Raw genomic sequence first — 19136 nt, 5'->3', positions numbered from 1 at the left:
AAATATTTTATAGTGAGGATGATGAGACACTGGAACAGTTTGCCCAGAGATGTGGTTGATGCTCTCTCCCTGGAGACTTTCAAGGTGAGGCTGGATCAGACTCTGGGCAACCTGACCTAGCTCTGCATGTCCCTGTTTCATTGCAGGGGAGTTGGACTAGATGGCCTTTAAAGGTCCCTTCCATCTCTAAGGATTCTATGATTCATTCCTCCTTGTTCCTTGTGTCCAGCATGTCCTTGGACAGGCAATCCATGGCCAATGTCAGCTTTCTGAAGGAGAAGCTGGGAGTATAGGTCTGATCACAGCTTATCTACATTTTACCATTGATGGTAAAATCTGGTTAAGGATTATGACAGAAGTGAAGAAAGATTATGATTATTTTTGAGGAAAAAGATATATTTTTCTTCTCCTTTGATATCACTTTTTGGGTAGATAGATCCTAAGGTTTCTCTGGGCAGTGACAATATGGCTTTAGAATGTGACAGAAGAACCCAGCTGTCTGGTTCTGGGGCTGACTCACTGCTGACCCATGAGGTTCTGTCCAGGAGCAGGGCTGGATGCTCTGGGAGAGAGCTTTGGAGCTTCCAACTGCTGAAATTTACTGTGGGGAAAATACAAAAATAAAATAAATTCCTTGGATTTATCTCCCATTGAACTGATGTTTCTTTAGAATGGACTGCTACACACACTACTCACCTTGGTGGCAAAAGCATTGGTGATCAATGAGGACAAAGTGATTCTGGCTGTCAGCTTGCCATGTACCTCCAGAGCAAACGAACGCATCAGAAGCTGATTTTGTACAAGGCCTGCTTTTGATTTGTGGGTTTTTTTTTTCTGGCAGACTTGGGCTATGCCCTATTACTTTCTTACAAGAAAAGGGAACATTTCTTCTACAGGAGCTTGCAGCATGCAGCTGCAATAATCATAGGGGAGCCCCAGGTGGTCTGATTTATGGTGTTTAATGTGAACCACTGAGGTTCTGTGGGGAGAGATTATACAATATATAAAACATTTTACAGAATTGTTTTGCAACACTTCAGTTCTAACTTTGCAGTGGGCCTGCTCCATTTATCTCACTGCCCCAAGATGACTTATCTCAATGCATGCTTATTAAAAAGCTCCTTAACAATATTTAAGCAGCTTCAGAAAATATTCTCACTAATGGCAGTGTTGATGAGGGTGAATCATAGCTGAGAACATGGTGCTCATCAGGATGGTTTCCTCAGCTGATGGGGTTTGGCAGAATGCCGTGAAAGTTCATGGTACTTCTCTGGGGATTGATACTGGGTTGGGATTGATACTCTGGGCAGGTGTTGATTGACTTGAAGGTTTGATGGAGCTCTGGATTTGTACCAGCCCAGAGCATACAGTTCATAGAAGTAAACTCTACTGAAATATTTTTATCCAGGGCATATTATTTACTGATAGGTACCTAAATGCTAGTGTGCTTCTGTGAGGATGTATCAGCAAAAGAAGCAGGGAGCAAGATGATGTTTAATTCTGCTGCCATTGTTAAGGTACTAGATACAGGTTTCACTGCTGCCCTTTTCCAGAGCAAGTTGCAGCAAGCTTGGCTTGCTACCCCTCACTGGGATCTGCAGTGGGAGCGGTGGAGGAGGCACGCTGGCTGCACCCATCCATGCAACTGCCCTGGCAGCAGAGATAGGGAGTGACTGGCTTAGCAAACTCAAGGGATGTGCCTGGGGCTTTGGCTGGGTCTGTTCAAACAATAGTTTGTCCAGGCAAGGAGAGGATTTCCAGTGGTGATACAGTCTGTGACTCACTGTCCGTGCTGGAGCCGGAGCCCTTCTCTGTGCTCTCAGGGAGGATTGTGAAATACCATGGCAGATCCACATCTCATCCTTCAGTAGCCAGAGGAGCTGGCTAGGTTCCTCTGCAACTAGAAAGGATGCCCTTACATAATAATACTAGCACAGCGTAGTTCTGAAGATAGTATTTGTGTCCTGAAGTGTTTAATGAAACAAAGAAGATTGTGACTGGGGGGGGAAGGTACTTGCTATAAGTTGATGCTTGCTCGATGAGGAAGTGAGGGAGTGAAATCAGAGTAGGCTCTGGATGGGTGCAGTGATTAAACTTGAACTGGATCAGCAGTAGAGGCTTGTTTTTTTTATTAACCCTGTCTGTTTGTATGTCACCTACAGTCAAAGATTTTTTTTTTGGCAGAGTAGATGTTTGTTGTTATAGCGCTGAGTTTCAGTTAATGACAAGAAGACATAATCTGTAATCTTGCCTATTATCTGCCCTGTATTACACCCTTTCATTTACTACATTAAAGGAGTAGTAAAAAGCATTCTAAGATACACAATGGAGCAGCATGGCAGCCCCAACAGAGTTTAAGACTGAGTATTATGTTACAAAACTACTTTTTTGGGGGGGTGGGGGTGGGGAGAAGAGTAATACTGTGCCTGTTTACAGGAAGGTTGGGGAAAAGGTCAGGGAAAGTGCATAATTATTATCAGCTCTGCTGAGGCCACGCCTGTGTGAAATGTTTAATGCTGACACGAGAGGACTTGAAGTGTTTGAAATGTACAAGCAGCAAAGATAACCAGAGAACTTAAACTGAAATTTAAACTGCATTAAAAAAAAAAAATCTGATACGTGATGGAGAGACCAAAAGCAGCCCACGGAGATCTAAAAGAATAGTCAAGGCCACCCTCATCTTAGTAAAGGCAAGGAGTGCAAGGAGGTTACAGAGCCTGGCATGAAAATGGTCTGTCAGGAGTAGTCTTGGCAGATGAAGGAAAGAGGGCTCAGCTGTAGTTTGAAGTGAATGTGCTCTACGAGTGGGACAGATTATTACTGTGGTGTGACTACTGGAATTGGAACGTGCAATCTGCGAAGTTGATAGACTTTTCATTCTTGTGAACACTCTCTACAGGAGGCAGAAGCTGTTTTCTGTGTTGCTACAAACCTGCTTAGCTCTGTTGACATCAGTTGGTTTATGGCTGTTTATACTGGTTCAGACTTAATGCTGGTTGTATCTTGCTCAATGTTGCCAACTGGAACAGCACCCAGATCTGAGTCCTATACTTATGCAGCCTCATAACAATCTTTTCCGTCTCCTTTGAAAGTCTTGCACCAGGGATATTGAACCCCAAAGGAGAAGTGGCTCTCAGCAGACATAATTTCATATGAGTAATTCACTTTTAAAGCTTGGATATATTCCATTTTCCTTGTGACTAATGGTACCCAAACAGAACATAATTGTATAATCATTTTCCAATTGCTTAATAACTCATTTTCCTTGTTTGTAAGATGCTGTTTCTCGCATTTTAGAGAGATGCGAGGACCTGCATGCTGTAATGAGTGACAGACAATTGTTTATATCTCAGAATTAATGCCATTAAAGAAAACCTCTTTCTGGTTAGAGCCATGACAGCTGGCCAGAACCTGCCATTCTCACTCATCTCTCATCTCAGTGAAAGGCCTGCTGGCAGGCAATTAGTGCAGTTTTGCACCACATCTTTGGCAAAGATGCTCACTTGAAGAACTCTGATCCCACCATTTCCACCTCCACATCCCTGCCTAAAAGCCAGCACATCCTGATGGCTTGGGGCTATGCTATAGGGGCAGGTACAAAGGTCCCACAAGCTTTTCTCTTGGTGAAGCTGATGGAAAAGGGCAGGAGAGAACAATCCTGTACTTGTAGCATATGAGCTGGTTTCCAACTGCTGGGCCAGGAGCTTGGGGAGAAAGGAGCAGGCAGAAGAGGAGAAGGAAATAGGCAAATGTGTGTGGAAGTATGTATCTCATTTGGCTGGAGAACAGTGAAGGATACATAAGACCAGAAATTTCCAAGGGGAGCTTTGATCTAACCATATACAAAAACCAAAACAAAACATTTTCAAAGAGAGGGCACCAATGCAGGAAAGTAGCACTAGCCATCTCTCTCCATTAACATAAATAATGAAGCTATTCTTCCATGGATCCTGTTTTAATCTGTGATATAAGTATAACTTATTTTAAACAGAGTTGATGTGCCTGTGACTTCACTGCTGTATTGTTAGATGGATGATTAGTTTTCATGTCTTTGGGAGGAAGGATGCTTGGGCTTTATGACTTGGTGTAGAGAAGTCTTCTGCAGGTGAGCAATAGGCTTCCATTCCCTCAGAGAGATAGTAGGCAATCTGTACTCAAGATATCTTGCTAGCAGTATCAAGTGCCACAGTCTGAAATGAAAGGAAACCTGAAACATGGAGGTCCAGATGGAATGGGCCTGAAACACAAAGCCTAATAAACGTCTGTTTCTAGCGGGATTGTGTGATCTTTTCTATGAAGAAGAAATTGGTCTTATACTGCAGTTACAGACATGAATGCTAGAACCTGTTTTGTGTTTGGTGCAGTGATGTTTTACTCTTGGGGATTTTGTTCAGTGGAGTCTTACACTGGATTTCTAGAAGGCTAATGAAGGGATCTTGCTATAGGGCATTTTGAGATCTATTGAATCTGAAAACTACGCAGTTGGGTGATACCCATGGGAATTGCGACAGAGGAGAAACTTACACATGTACCTGAATATTAGACAAAAAATTGATTCTTACTTGCAAGGAAATTGTCCTATTCAAGAAGTTGGTGGCAAGGGGTATATTTAAAAACAAAGAGCTGTTGTAGGGAACAGAGAACTAGAATTGTACTGAATCTGACAGTGGGTGCCTAAAGGTTGCCTTAGCTGATGGTGTTGGTAATAACCTCCAACAAGTGAGAGAATAACATGACTGCTTGGAAAATCAGTACTGAATTGTACGTGCGTGAATAAGTTTTCCTGTTCCTACTTTTGCACCTGCCTGCAGGCCTACTGGTCTTGCCTCATTCTCATCTTCCAGGTAGCTACTAAGATGAGGAGGGGACCAGTTCATCCATCTGCATCTGTTTCTCTTCTGAAAGAGCAGAGCAGCTGCTGAATTAGCTGCTGCAAAACACCTATGGGGTGTGTTCGGTCTGGGACATTTCAGAAGAAGAATCTGTTTAGCTTTGTTACTGTACTTTTTTCCTTTTGTGAAACTGCCTGGATCTCTTAGGAACTTCCATTCTTCTAGGCATGGGAGCTTCTACCAACCCTCCTAGTTAGAGGAGCATTGCATTATTTAGCTTCCCCTTGCTATGCATTTTTTTAATATTTCTTTTTCCCAATATTGCCACAACATGCTATAGCAGGCTGTGCTCTCGTACAATCCAGTCCATGTTGAAATGCAAACCCATTGCAACACAGCCCACCTGACAAATACTGTCATAGCTTTTTAAAAGTTGCCCTCCTTTTCTGTTGGCGTTGAGAATTTTATTAAATGAGTATTTATTTTCCAAATTCCCCATGGGCAAAAGAAGGTGGAAAACAGATACCTATGTCTAATTATAACCTTGTATTTCACGTTAATCTCTCTTAATTTTCTTTCATCCTACCTCCAGCATGCATTCTCTCGTTCATAATTGCCACTAGATAATTTGAAGTCATTTGCTTACTCAGGGCTTTATGCCATACACTCATGAATTGTGGCAGATGAATCGTTCATAAGAAATAAAATGAGAAGCTCATTCTTGCTGTATAGGTTTCTCTTTCCCTCCTCATCCCAAAGTTATTGAGCAAATTGTTGGTATTAATTTTAAAATTACCGTACTTCTTGCTCAAGGAAAAGTAAAGTGTTCAGAAGAATTTTGTAATAGACTCAAGACTGACTTTGCTTCTTCAAGAGAGATGTTTCAGGCTATGGCTGCCAAAATGCCTGGTGCGTGCTTACTGCTAGGCAATTGTGGGAATTTCATTTTTTCTCAAGGGAGAAGGGATTACTCAAATAGCTCAGTCTTGTCCATGGAGGACTTGAGACTTAAGGCACTGGTTCCTGTATGGATGCTTTAGCTGATCTTAGTCATAGGCACAAGGATGTTGCTTTTTAATCTGCCCCCATCTCTATTGGTATTGCTTTGGTCTGCACTAGTTAAATATCTTGTTAATTAGCTGTATTTGAAAGTATTATTTCCCCTTGTGGATGAAGCAGTAATAATAATAATAAAATCCGCCCCAAATGGGAACCCTGGGAGCTGTTGGAAGGAATGGAAAAAAAAAAAAATCTTTCAAGGCTTAGTTAGTATAGTAAATATGCTCTAGCTTCTATTACCTAAGTGTATGGCTTGATTATGGTGATGTTATTAGTGGCAGTTATCATAAAAGGAAATATGATTTCTTTTTTTAGCTCACTGTCCTATTTCCATCTTCCTTGAAGCTCTCTCTTTATGGATTTAAGCCACAGAGATCCGAGTTCATTAGATATGGAAAAACAAAAGGGGAAATGAACCTTCAACTAGCCATGCCTTGGGAAAGGCCTGTCCCAGTTTCCAAACAGACTGAGGTCCTTGTGTAGTTTTCTTTCCTTTGGTTTTCTTTGGCTCTGCGGCCCACTGAGTTGGGCAGGGATTTGCTGTTACTGTCAAGGAAATGTGTTTAAACAAAAGCAAGCCCAAGGCCTCTTGTGCATTGAGAGGGAATATTCCCACTGCCTTTTCTTGCAGTTCAGTCACCAATGGCTCAACCTCAGTTTCTCTTTCTTTTCGTTAGGGATCAACATGCACAAGGCTTTACTCGTTTAGGCCCTTAGTTACCAGAATATGTCTTTGACCTCCTTTCCTTTGGGTTTCAGTGAGAATTAAAACTCTTGCTGCTACAGGGAGAATGGTCCGATGTAGCGCTGTGGGCTGACTCGAATGTTGGGTTGTGTATTTTCTGCAAGGCAAATGTCATCTCACCGGGTTAACCTGTCGGACACACATTGATCTCTTACTTTGTATTCACTTCATTTGGTCAAGAAGTATGCAAAATCTTGGTCTCCTACACTGGTAAATGTATTCTGCTATTCACATTCCTTCCAATCCATTTTATGCGGCCCTATTTTTTTTGGTCAAAGTCTTTCATATGCCAAGTCATTTATCTTATAAAACAGCTACTTAGTTGCAACTTCAGTGTTAAGAATTTACAGTGTGATAGAGCTGGGGAGGAAGTGGCTGAAAATCAAACATTATCAAGCAAAAGCACATGCCACTTCTTGTGTATCTTATTCTGCGATTCTTTGAAGTTTAATCTTTTCAAAAGAAAAGCCTTTCAGCTACTTTGTGGCAACAACTAGGGCTTGTAACTTTTGACTGCACAGCGCTCCTGGTTCGTAAACTGATCTCATCCTTTTCTGACAATTAATACTAAAGCGAATTTAAGTTGGATCTGCCACTGCCACTGCATCAGCTGTCTTGAATGGTTTGCCTACCTTGGTCTCCCCCACTAATGCTCTCTGCACCTTTTCAAAATGCTGCTAAAAATCCTGACCTCCTTTAAGGCCCCAGCAGCCAGCGAGCTATCTACCAGCTTCCTTTCGTGTGTGGATTTGGCAACGCATCCTCTTTGCAGAGCTGTGGAGGACTACAGAAAGAAAGAGGGTGAATGAACACTGGGCCCTGCGTACAGAGATGAGGATATCAGCTTAGTAGTGCCATAAGCCTTTGAAGCCACCCTTCACCTTCTACTTCTTAGACATCACTGAGTTATGATGTAGTTCCGTGCAGGGGCAGAGCTGCTCCTATGTACTCTGACCAAAGCCTGCCATGGCCTTGTCTTTCCTTCTCCTGGTCCTTCTCACTGCCAGGGCTGTGATCTCATCTCTTCATCTCTTTCCTGTGTATTTTTGTGGACTGTGCACATCCATGATTAGGCATGCAGAGGTGCTCTTGTAGCTGCGGTCTGGGGTATGAAAGGAGGAAATCCCCTTTCACCTTTTTATGCAAGCAAGGAGCATGGCATTCATAGGCTGGCTCCAAGTTGCCACTTTATCTGAAAAGCTTTACTTTGACTATTGGGTTAAAAGGGGAAATATTTTTATACTCTGGTAAGGCTTTTTTTTTCCTTGTCTAAATGTGGGCTGGTAAACAATGAGTATAACGTCACATTGTCTTGTGGTTTGTTCTGTGGTCAAAGGAGTAATTATACCAATGTTAACAATTTTTTTCTGCTTCCTTTAGCTCCATGTTGTATAGTAATTTTTCTTGCACTGGGTTATAAGAGTTACGTTAGTACAAGGAGTTCTGAAATAGTTTGTACAGAGACTCGTGGAGTCATGACTAAGAGCTTGTGATGGCAAGTGTTGTCATAGGTAACAAGTTATACATGTCAGAGAGTCATGCATTCTGTTTTCAAAAGCTCAGTGTTCACAACTAGAGCCAAATTTTCAAAAGGGGAACGTACCGAAAGTAAAGCCTGAAGTTAGGGGCAGCTACTCAAATGCAGTGGTTACCTATCATATTGCATTTCAGAAATTCTGTGATCTTATGTTAGTTGCCCTAATGGTGTGTTTGCTTAAAGACATCTTGCCTTTTGTGAACTGGCTGCATGCATTTCCTGGGGATGTTATTAAACTCATGCATGTCAGCAGCATAATTCTTTCCATTGAAATTAACATTTTTTCAAGTAAAACAATTAAAAACCGAAATAACAGAGGACATATGAGAGCACAGAAACCAGCCATAGCAGGTTAGAGCAAAGGTCTGTCAAGATGTATGTCCTCTATTCAACAGTGGCCAGCAGAAGGCCTGGGGAGCTACGTTAAACAATGCAAGTGAATGATGATGTTGCTCCAGAAGTCCTTTTAGCTTTTTAGCAGTCTTGAACTCAAAGTTTTCCTGAGCCCAAGGTGGTGAACTCACAAGCAAAATGAAAATTTTGTTGCTGCTATGAAAACCTTTGCACAGCACAATGACCTGTCTTCACAATTAGGCTCTTGCAACAGTGTAATTCAGCAGTAAATGCAGGGGCAATTTGACTGTTTTTAGTTGTTAATTCGGTCCTTCCTAAAGGAGAATGCCTGCTAGCTTTGCTTCCTTAAAGGTTTCAAGATTAGCTGTCTAGAAGTCATCACGGAGATGCTTTAGGGGAAGATCTGGGGTCATAGGTTTTCATTTAGAGTGACAGTTGGAAGAGAGCAATCCTCTGTATATTATTACACTCTTTTATCCTAAGAGGTAATCATTTGTTCAATTTTTTTTTAATATCATGTCTAACACAACCTTGTTCACTTCATCTGCCCTTTGGCCCTGCCCCTGTCCATCTCTATCAGGACACTGCTTTTAAACAGGTGGCTTAACCCATGTGCTGCTTCTCTTTAAAGGAGGATTTTACCCCTTCATATTTGTCAAAGCTAGCCTTCAAATAAATGTGGTTTCTTGTTGTGCAAATGTGCAAAACTTTTGCTGTACACATAGGATCTTATATTTATATTCAGCACATTCTCAGTGCTGAAACTTGGAGGTGTGTTTTCTGTGCGTGTTAGATTGCATCAGTGAAAAGCCTTCATTCTTAGTCACTGAAGAAGGCAAGAGGTGTGCCCATGTGCTCACATGTAAGCTGCTTGATCCCAGCTGGTATGTGTAGTCCTAATATCCCATAAAGCTGACAAGTCGCTCATGGTTTGAGCATGCTCTGCTGCAGATCTTCAGACATCCGGAACATGTACTGTGTTTGCCTATGGGGGCTAATGAAATAGTATGCTGGGAAAGTCCCTGGTTTATTAAGCTTTAAACAAAAAGTCCACCTTAGCTGTTAATTGGAATCTAAATTCAGGCGTTAACCTCTTTGACTGAAAGTACATGCTGAGTAATTGTAGGAAAGGGGCCAGCTTCAGGCACAGCAGTAATTACTGAATTAGTAGAAAAGTTCAAGAAGAGCTTCAAATTTCATATCATTGCTAAAGTTTCTGAGGAACAGTTAATCCTGGAGTGATTGGCCTCCTCACACCTGTATATATTTTAGGAAATGCCACTTAAATTTCAAAGAAACCTCTGCATGAATGATTCTAGAATCAGGTGTCAATATTTCTTAAAATGCTGCTTAGTTTTCCAGTGCAGACGATTGATCAGCAGCCTCAAACTTCAATGGTGATGAAATGGGGAAGCAGCTTTTTTTGCTGTTTTTTTTTCTTCTGGGCAGCATTTCTTTTTCTTGTTTGTTATCTCAGTGCTCTCTTTTCCAATGTAAGTGGAATCTTCTCCTGCTTGTAGTGGTGTGTCTCATGTCTGCTGCTTTTCAAATGTTCCTTTATCCCCCAACTCCACCCCTCCCCCCCCCCCCCAACCAAAATTATTCATACTATTTACTACACTGCATCATTTGTTATTAAAAACAATGTAAATAAATCTATGTCCTTTCGTCAGTGCCACTATCACAGATGAGTCACCAAAACGCATTTCATGTGCTCTGGCTCCGATTTCAGGTGTCAGGCTATTAACACAATATTTTGTTCTGGACAACAGCTGTAGATAGAAAGCTGTGTCTATTTCACAAGTTAGAACCTTTTCCTCCTGAGAAGAATTGCTCACTTTTTTTTTTTTTGCTGCATCACAACATCTGGTGACAAGTGACAGAGTTCAAGGATTTCAGTACTGCTAACTAAAACTTGAGAGCGAATGTCTGTGATGAAACATTGACAGTGCTGAAGTACTGCAGGAGGACTCTGGGTTTCACAGTCTGGTCCAGTTGCAGATACAGTAAATGACCAGAGGTGCCGTTCTGAAACTGCCAAACCTGTACTGTGAGTGCTTGATATCATGGATATTTTCTCAGAACAATTCTCTGAGATGAATTTGTAAATGTAGAAGCTTTCTATTCAATTTTCAGTAGTTATGAGACCACTATTGAATGAATCTTTCCATTAATATTTCTTGACAACGTTCTTTGGAGGGGAAAAAAAAGATCCATTTACAGCTTAAACAATTCAGATCCTTGAAACAAACTGGCCATGTATCAATATCAATTAAACTGAGAGTAAGCTACTCCCAAGTTCAGACGTAATCTATCTTTTCAATAAACAAAGTGATTTCTTCAGTCAGTACTTAAAGACTGGTTGGATTTGCTTTATCAAGCTGTAACTCGGAGCACTTTTGAACAGTTTGATCTAATTTAACACGTATCTAAATGACATGCTCTGTTGTTAGAGGGAAAACTATCTAATACACAAAATGGAAGAATTGGTATATCATGGTAAGTCTCTGGTCAATTGCTTCTTCTCTCCTTCCCTTTGCTGCAATCAATATATTTGACTAAGAAAAAAATGCCTGTGCATACCGCATTTGTTGAGTACGTGACGGATGTATCAAAGCATATACAAGAAAAACATAGATGTGAAATTCAGCAGGGGTTATATTTTATGATAAAAATGCTATATTTATTCTTTTTCTAATATTCTTTTCTATGTGTATTGATTCTGAGTGTGCTGTGGTCACGTGAAGCCACTGTGACTCAGCAGAAAGTAATCTGAAATTACAGAAACACAGAATTGTAGGGCAGGTTACACAGAAAAGCATCTAGGTGGGTTTTGAACATCTTCGGAGGAGGAGACTCCACAACCCCTCTGAGCAGTTTGTTTTAATACTCTGTAACCCTCATGGTAAAAAAGCTTCTTGCATTCATATGGAACTTCTTGTGTTCCATTTTGTGTCTGTTGTCCTTTATCCTGTTGCTGGCACCACTGCCTGAGCCTGGCCTCGTGTCCCACACCTCAGCAGTTCATGAGAAGGCTGAGGAGGGATCTCATCAATGCTTTTCTCCAGACTGAGCAGCCCCAGATCTCTCAGCCTTTCCTCGTATTGTAGATGCTCCAAGCCCCTCATCACCTCTGTGGCCCTCCACTGGACTCTCTTTAGAAGTTCTTTGTCTTTATTGAACTGACAAGCCCGGAACTGGACACACTGCTCCAGACATAGCCTCACCAGAGCAGAGGGGGGAGGATCCCCTGTCTTGACCTCTTGGCCATACTGTTCTAATGCACCCTGGGACCCAGTACCAACACTTGAGAGACACGGCTAGCTACAGGCTTTGAAAGTGAAATCTTTCTCAGTCGTTAAAATTTCCATGAATTTGAACTGGACATTTGAATAAGTCACACTTGTCTTTTTTTATTGTATCCAACACAAAAATCCAAGTCCTGCAGGATATTTGTTTTGCATGTACCTGACATATTAATCAATAAGAGAGAAAGAAAGCTGTACACTGATTAAATGCTCTGCTCAGAATAGCTGATCTGAACATTACTTTCAATTTTTTGAATGGATTTATAAAGGTTTCAAGTGCAGCTGTTCAGTTTACCCTGCAACCAGCATTTGTAATGGTGCTGATAGGAGGTGATGACTTTGTGAGGTTTATTCAGCAATAGCCATATACAACATTTTTAATGGCTGTTATTCTACTTGTTCTATATACTGCATGAGGCCTTGAAATGAATTAACAGAATAGGATTAAGGAGGAAAAAAATAGGGAGTTAATATAATTTATGTACAACACGCAAAGGTGTCTTCATGAGACTTCCAAAAGATAAAGACTTCTGTTACTGGCTGTGTAAAATGGTGAAATTTTCTCAAATCACATCTTCTTGTTGTTTAGGAGCAGCAGTGCCCTTGATCGCTTCTTGTCTGTGTTGGGACACCTGGATGACTGTCTCAGAAACATCATAGGCAATATTCAGGTTGTCTGCTGTGGAGAGCTAAACTGCTCTTGCTGTTGCTGTCATTCGTACCATTCTGGGATGGTTGGACCATGGCTGTATAAATGAGTAACATAAGGAGATGGCAATAATGTCTCTAAAAGGCAGTTTGCCTAAGTTGGACTCTGAAACTAAGTTTCATGGGCTTAGTAAGGACCAGTCTACTTTGTACTAATGAGGTCTATTGATATTTGTAGTGGGTGGTCTCTATGCAAGCCCTGGTAGGCTCTGATGTGAGGTTTGCTGTGACGGTTTTGTCCAACTTTGCTGACTCTCCCAGTGATTCAAGATTTACTGATAGTTCATGTTTTTCTGGTTCTATGTTAAAGGAGGGACAAAAAAAAAAAAAAGGGGGGGGGGGGGGAGATAGGGAAATGGAAAAGAGGGAAATCTGTAGGATAATTTTAAGGACAATAACTCTATGCCTGTTTATTTTGTCCCTTCTTAAACCTTTCTGACATGTGCTGATGTCTGTAATGTAAGTGCCCTAAAGGTGTGTGGGCTGTCATATTCTTTAGTGGTGTTTGCTTTAGGAACTTGGCTGTCTGAAAGCTTTAATATCTAAAAAGAGTTCCATGTTCTGGCAAGATGCAGCTTGCAGGGTTTGAGGAGGAAAAACAAGACAAGCAATGCAGGCTCTAGTCTCCTTTTAAGCTGCTGGAGGTAAAAGCATAGGAGTTCAGGCACTTAGATGTCCAGACCAAATGTAAGGAGATAAGTGATTGTATCTGTAATACCTCACTGTGCAGGCTGGTTCATTCAACCAATTAATAAGCCCCTGCCCTGAGCATAAAGCAAAGCCTGTTTGGAAAGGTTAATGTCAGGCTCTCAGACAGCTCAGTTAAAGTTACCTTTTTGCACTTTGCAGGAGCTCCCTGAGAATTTTGTCACAAAGTCTGCTTAGTGAAGCAGAGCAAAATAGTGCAGTAATAACACTTGGTATTTTGTAAAAAGCCACTGGAGGATCTCCAAGCATTTTTGGATGAATTAGCAAAGGCAGCTCAGCTGTCTCTGTTGACAGGTAGAGCAAGATTATGTTCTTCAGTAAGAGGAAGGAATTATTTACATTTATTTTTTAAAAATTAAACTGTTTTGTTCTTTGTAAAAGTATTTCAATTTGTTTGTGGTCTGCATGGTCTCAAATTCTTCCAAGACCACAGCAGGGAAAACAGCAGTGAAGAGTTTAAAGTGAGAACCTCTTCTGAGGTATGCAGGAGTGGAAGGCAAAAGTGCTGTTGGCTAAGCAGGATTTAGACAGTGCTTCTGACACAGCCGAAGCTAAAAAGTTTTCTCAGGATCAAGTCCCATCTCAGCTGATGGTAATTGGAATTTTGACATTTGTTTCGGTGGAGACAATACTTGTCCGCCTATAGAGGCTTCACTAAGAACAGAATCAGCTCTTGAGGGTGGGGAAGATCCATGGAGAGATTAGCTTTGACTGTTTTTCATGACACTTTCTCTCTTTTTTTTCCCAAAAGTACTCCCTCCTCACCCCCTTTCTAAAGATGTTTTTTTCTTCTTTCCTTGTAGTAGATCTCCACTTTGAAAATTTCCCACAGTTCTCTGCAGAGGTTTGTGTCTATCTTGCAAACAATAAACACTCTTGTTGTGAAAGTAATTTTTTTTATCTGACATGATCAAGACAAGGTTAAAAGAACACCTAAGTAGTCAAGGAAACTCACTCCCACATCTTCATCCTTATGCTATTTATTTGACAAAGGTGGAATGAACGGTGTTCTTTAACAACTCATAATAACTTTAATTTGTTTAGCAGTTGGATAAAAAGAAAATTAATTACACAAGTATCTTCAAAGGGAGAATTTGTACGTAGTAAATCTTCAGCTGTGAAACAACCACCTGCCATAGCAGTTAGTACACCTGAGCTGTGCATTTGAGCACTCTTAATCCTTTCCAGTGTGAAGTAAAAAGGACTTATGCTGTTGTTTTTCAGCTGTTCAGTGTTAGTAAATGGTGAGTGTGATAGCCGTTCAACTAGTGAATATGTATTGCATATGAAAAAGTGCCTTGCTTAGCAGATAGCAGTCTGGAAGCATGCAGCTATCAGCACGTGCTGTACTTAGCACTGAGCTGTGGGGTTGGCTTCCCTCTGCCATGGCTGTATGTGCCTCGGGACATAGGAGAAAAGGTTAACAGTTTAAAAAAAAAAAAAAGTGTCTCCAGGTTGAGAATAAGAGGCCTACTTCTCCCTTAACAACAAATACATGGAAAAAGATCACAGAATTCTCTTTCTGCCTATAAATCTGCCCCTGAGGCTTGAGGCTCATACGTTTCACTCATTCTTTTCTGTCTGAAACAGATCCAATGTCAATCAAGGCTAGGAAGGGGGAAACCTTGCTCTGAGGAAGTAGCTGAACAAGAGCCCCTCTTCCTAAAGCTTTCTTCCTTAAACAGCAAAGTGAAGTAAGTCCGGTTAGGTCACAGTGCTGAGGAGGAAGGTGTGGGCTGGAAGGTGCCTGTCTGGCCAGGCCTAGTGGTGAGGGGCGGCCATGTTGCTGCTGCCACGGAGCCCCGGCAGAGCAGCGGCCCTCACCCAAAGCAACCCCTCTGACAGGAAACTTGCATGTTTTGGGTCAGTCCTAGCAGTTTTGTAGTAAGGAAGTTCTTGTGACAAAGCTTTCTCAGCACCAGGGCAGAAATTTTTCCTGGGGGGGAGGCGAGGGACCTGCTGTGAGCTGGGCCCTGCTGTGAGGAGCCCACCCCCGTGTGGTGCCAGATCTACCTCAAGGCCTCAGTCCCTATTTCATCTTCAGGATGGTGAAATGAAATTCCTAAGCTTCAGTCTGCTGTAGGTTTCTTTCCAGCCAGTCTCAGTAGCTGTTTTTTCTGCATGTTTTTTGCTTCTGAAAGAGCTCACCTGCTGCATGATGCTGAGAGAGCTGCTCGCTTGGAAGAGGTTTGCTTTATCCTACTTGTCCTCACAGAATTTATGGAGGTTTGGGTCTCATCAAACTAATAGCTTACATCTTTTCAGTATAGATATTTAAAAACATCTGGTCCTAAATGCTGTATGTCATTATCTGTAAAATAAATGATAGGTTTGGGAACCTCCTTTCAACCCTGAAGCAAGCAACAACAACAAAAATTAAATACAGTGATACCCTCCACTGGGGAGTTCTTTAGGGTCCTTTCAGCTCCTTAGGTCCACTTTCAGGCTCCTTAGGGTGCCTGAAAATGACTCTCTTCTGGGTAAGAAGCTGCATCTCAAAAACTTGGTGGCAAGTTTGCTAGGACAGCCTGGTTCTGACCAAAGCTTTGGTGGTCTCTTTTGAAGCAAAGGCCCTAAAATGCCGGGCACAGAGCTGCCCTTTCTCTGGGCTGCTAGCAACCTGAAACTGGTATAATCATGGCTTTAAAACAACAGCAGTAACAAACAAACAAAAAACAAACAGAAAACCCCCAAATTACACCAAATTATACCACACTCCTACCCAGGAAGCTGTTACTCCTAGCTCAGAATTGTTCTGTTATTTCATGGCTCATGCCAAGCCAGAGACATGGTTGCATATATATCTCACTGAATAAGGCCTGACAGTGAAATACTTGATACTACTTTGAGAATTAAGAGATTCTTGAAAACACATTTAAACACATAAAACAGCATTAGATATTTAACAGGTCCATTTAGATAAGCCGATGTTTGACAAGGACCTTTTTCTTGGTATTTATACTGAGGAATAGAAAGGTGAAAAGATAGTTGTGTTCCTACATCAGTGAGAGAAAATATACTTGATGTTATTGCTGGTTTGAATTGCTTTCCATTCCAGTTATGTGAATCCTTAGTTTGTTTTGTTTTCATGTAACTGGATTTAATGTTTTAGGGTTTAAAATAGAAACTTTATTGAGGTTTCTTAAGACCTTAGGACTTAAGGTTTCGTGCAGACACTTGTATTGACTGAATCCAAAGGAATTTAAATTACAGGAGCTGATAATTAGATTTACCTGTGATGTCGTTTATGGCTATATGCAACTGTGTGTGTGATCTTGTAACTTCACCAAAGAATTATAGTAAGTGCTTCACTACATAGTGATTTTTGAAGTGAGCCTCGATGTTTTAGCCAAGTTATTGGGATATAGCTGTAGGACATCCATTCAACTATATGATGATGGGCTAGAATTGCAAGGAAGCATTATATAGCTCACGATATAATCTTCTGTCTTTTAAAACTGCTGAGACTGTGCTCACTTTCCTTTTCTTAAAGTCATCTATCAGCTCTCAGAAATCATTAGTCCAGAGCTCCAAATGCAGAGATCTGACTAATTTTCTGTAGTATGAGGGGAAGATACTTTGCAAATAGGCTGGATTTGCTTAAACTGTCCCTTCACGTTAAAGCACTTTCTTTACAGCAAAGTTTGTGTTTTGCACAGAAGATGGAGAGTATGTAGGCATATCTATGTGGAGAACATGTGTCTATATTGACTCCTGAGTAATGTAGTTTGTGGCTGCGTAACCTGTGGCTATCATCCTGCGTATGATATCTCAAATATTTCTGTAAGAAAGGAGAGTGTCAAAATTCATCTCTCTTAGGAAAGATCAGCCAATCTTACAGAGTAATGGAGAAGGGGAACCAGAGGGGGATTCTGCAACACATTTCCTCTATGTGAATTCCCACTAGAATTTTCTTTAGTGTTTTGTTGATTTTAAAAAACAAAACAAACAAAAAAACACTCACCCAAAATGGGAGAGGAAAAAAAAAACAAAAAAATAAGACCCGTCCCAAAAACAAAATGAGACAACAACAACGAAAAACAATCCAGACCAAACCCCATGCTACTCTCTCTGAATTTTTTCTTTCTTTATTTTTTTTAAATTCCCACGTCATCTCCAGACTGGCAGGTAAAACGTCCACACAAATATCTGAGTGTAGGTGCATTCAGGTGGGTTTGGAATAAGCAAACAAGATCATGCCTGGACACTGACACTGTCCGAACTCTTACGTGTCTGTATTGTAGGAATTTACTTCTGCCTTACTTCTCTGATTGAAGTCCCTTGAGCAAATAGAGCCTCCAGTGCATATAACCTCTACTGTATCAAGTCTGCATAGTGTAGCCTATTAAAATAAGATTAAATAGTTAGGTGGGATGGTCCTTTTACGATCTCCTTAACAAGGAAGAAACTGATGCCTAAGGCACTGAGCTCTACCTGTGAGAGAGAGTGTGCCTTAAATCATTGCTTTGACTGTGTAACTTCATTGTGGCTCAATGGTTTGCAAGGATGGGCCTCTAACAGAGCTGTTAAACGGGCTCAGCTACAAGAGTTGTTGCAAGTGTGCACCTGTCTAGTAACAGCAAGTTAAAAGATAGGTGCTTGAATAAATCAGTCAACAAGTTTTATGAAAGACTTGGGAGGAGAAGAGAGGACAGCAGAAAGTAGCTGTAATGCTAATCAAAAATGAAAGATGTTCTGAAAGCATGTGAGAACAGGCAAATGTTAGCAGGTGTTGCAGATGTCCAGGCTTAGAAGCAGAGTTTGAACCACAATGGGTGAAACTACTTTGACATAGGTTAAACAGTAGTAAAGATGCTAGTTTAGCCATGTAATCTCAGAAAAGGAAATTTTAATTTAGGAGTGAATGGGAATACCTTAGACTGTGTGAAGTTTTGATTTCTTTAATAGAGAGTCTTCTATCCAGCTTGGGCACCCTGAGCTACTTACGGTGTGTGTACGCTTCACTGTTCCTTCTTTAAATGGTTTATTTTTCTTTTTTTTCCTTCTTTTTTTTTTTTGTGGCAAAATCTAGGTCTTAAGCTACCTCTCACAGCACCTCTATTAATGTAAGCTTTCTTAGTGACCATTTCCATTGTATTTCAGATCATCAGGAGCAGTTTCCAAGGAGACTACCTCCTTGTGGGTTGAATCTTCAGCAGGTGCATATTAGCTCATTTCCAGCGAAGTCTGCAGGGTGAGTTGTTCAAGTTTGTTTGTGGTATTAAGCTCATGAATCAAACTGTTAGCTCTAACACGAGTGGGAGGGGGAGGAGGGAAGGAAGGAAAAAAAAAGAAGTTTAATCTTCTTTGATTCTTCTTGAGGGCAACGCTGATGATCAGTCTGTGGCTTCAAAATAAATAAGCTTATTTGGGCTACAAAATGTAAAAGCCTGTTTGGATACTATGCATTGTATTTCACCATGAGCTTGAGATTTTTTTTTTTTAAGGAAACAGCAAGTTCTGGAAAACAATGTGTTCACATGTGATTTCTGGAAGTCTTAATTTTCAAAGCATTAGGAGAGCAGCCTGCAGCTCTTAGGGTTGCTTTGTGTAAGATCAGGAACATCAGGATTCTGATGAAATTTTGTAGCTTTTACCTCCTTTGGCACTTTTCTCTCTGTGCCGGTGATTCAGGTGGCAATTATGAAGTAAAGTACACTTATCTTTTCCACTCCAAGCTTGAAGTTAGCATTTGCTACAAATCATTTCTGTGTCTCCCTCAACAGGTCCCATCCTGGAACTAATTTATTTCCTGTTTGGTGTGTGTGTTCTTAGGGGAGGTACATATAGATTTTTATTTTAATTATCAGTATACCAGGGTTGGTTTGTCTGCATATAACATTAGAAATAGAAGAAACGCTGTAGGCAATTTATGTCACATTAAT

General features: G+C 41.0%; 1 long non-coding RNA gene across 8 annotated transcripts in view; it reads left to right on the top strand.

Moving 5' to 3' along the window:
• Positions 1-18511, top strand: part of LOC107054087 — a 301151-nt gene extending 282640 nt beyond the window's left edge. For 4 of the 8 annotated variants that reach the window (XR_006930991.1, XR_006930985.1, XR_006930989.1 and 1 more), the window contains one exon: positions 18355-18509. This is a non-coding gene — a long non-coding RNA (uncharacterized LOC107054087). Of the gene's footprint in view, positions 1-18354 lie in introns of all 8 variants that reach the window. The other 4 variants (XR_006930990.1, XR_006930983.1, XR_006930987.1 and 1 more) reach the window with 3 other exon arrangements.
• The last annotated feature ends 625 nt before the right edge of the window (positions 18512-19136 follow it).

Source organism: Gallus gallus, chromosome 9, assembly GCF_016699485.2.
Source record: "Gallus gallus isolate bGalGal1 chromosome 9, bGalGal1.mat.broiler.GRCg7b, whole genome shotgun sequence".
NCBI lineage: Eukaryota > Metazoa > Chordata > Aves > Galliformes > Phasianidae > Gallus > Gallus gallus.
Note: the sequence above shows the minus strand (reverse complement) of the source record. Positions and strands in the feature narration are given on the sequence as shown.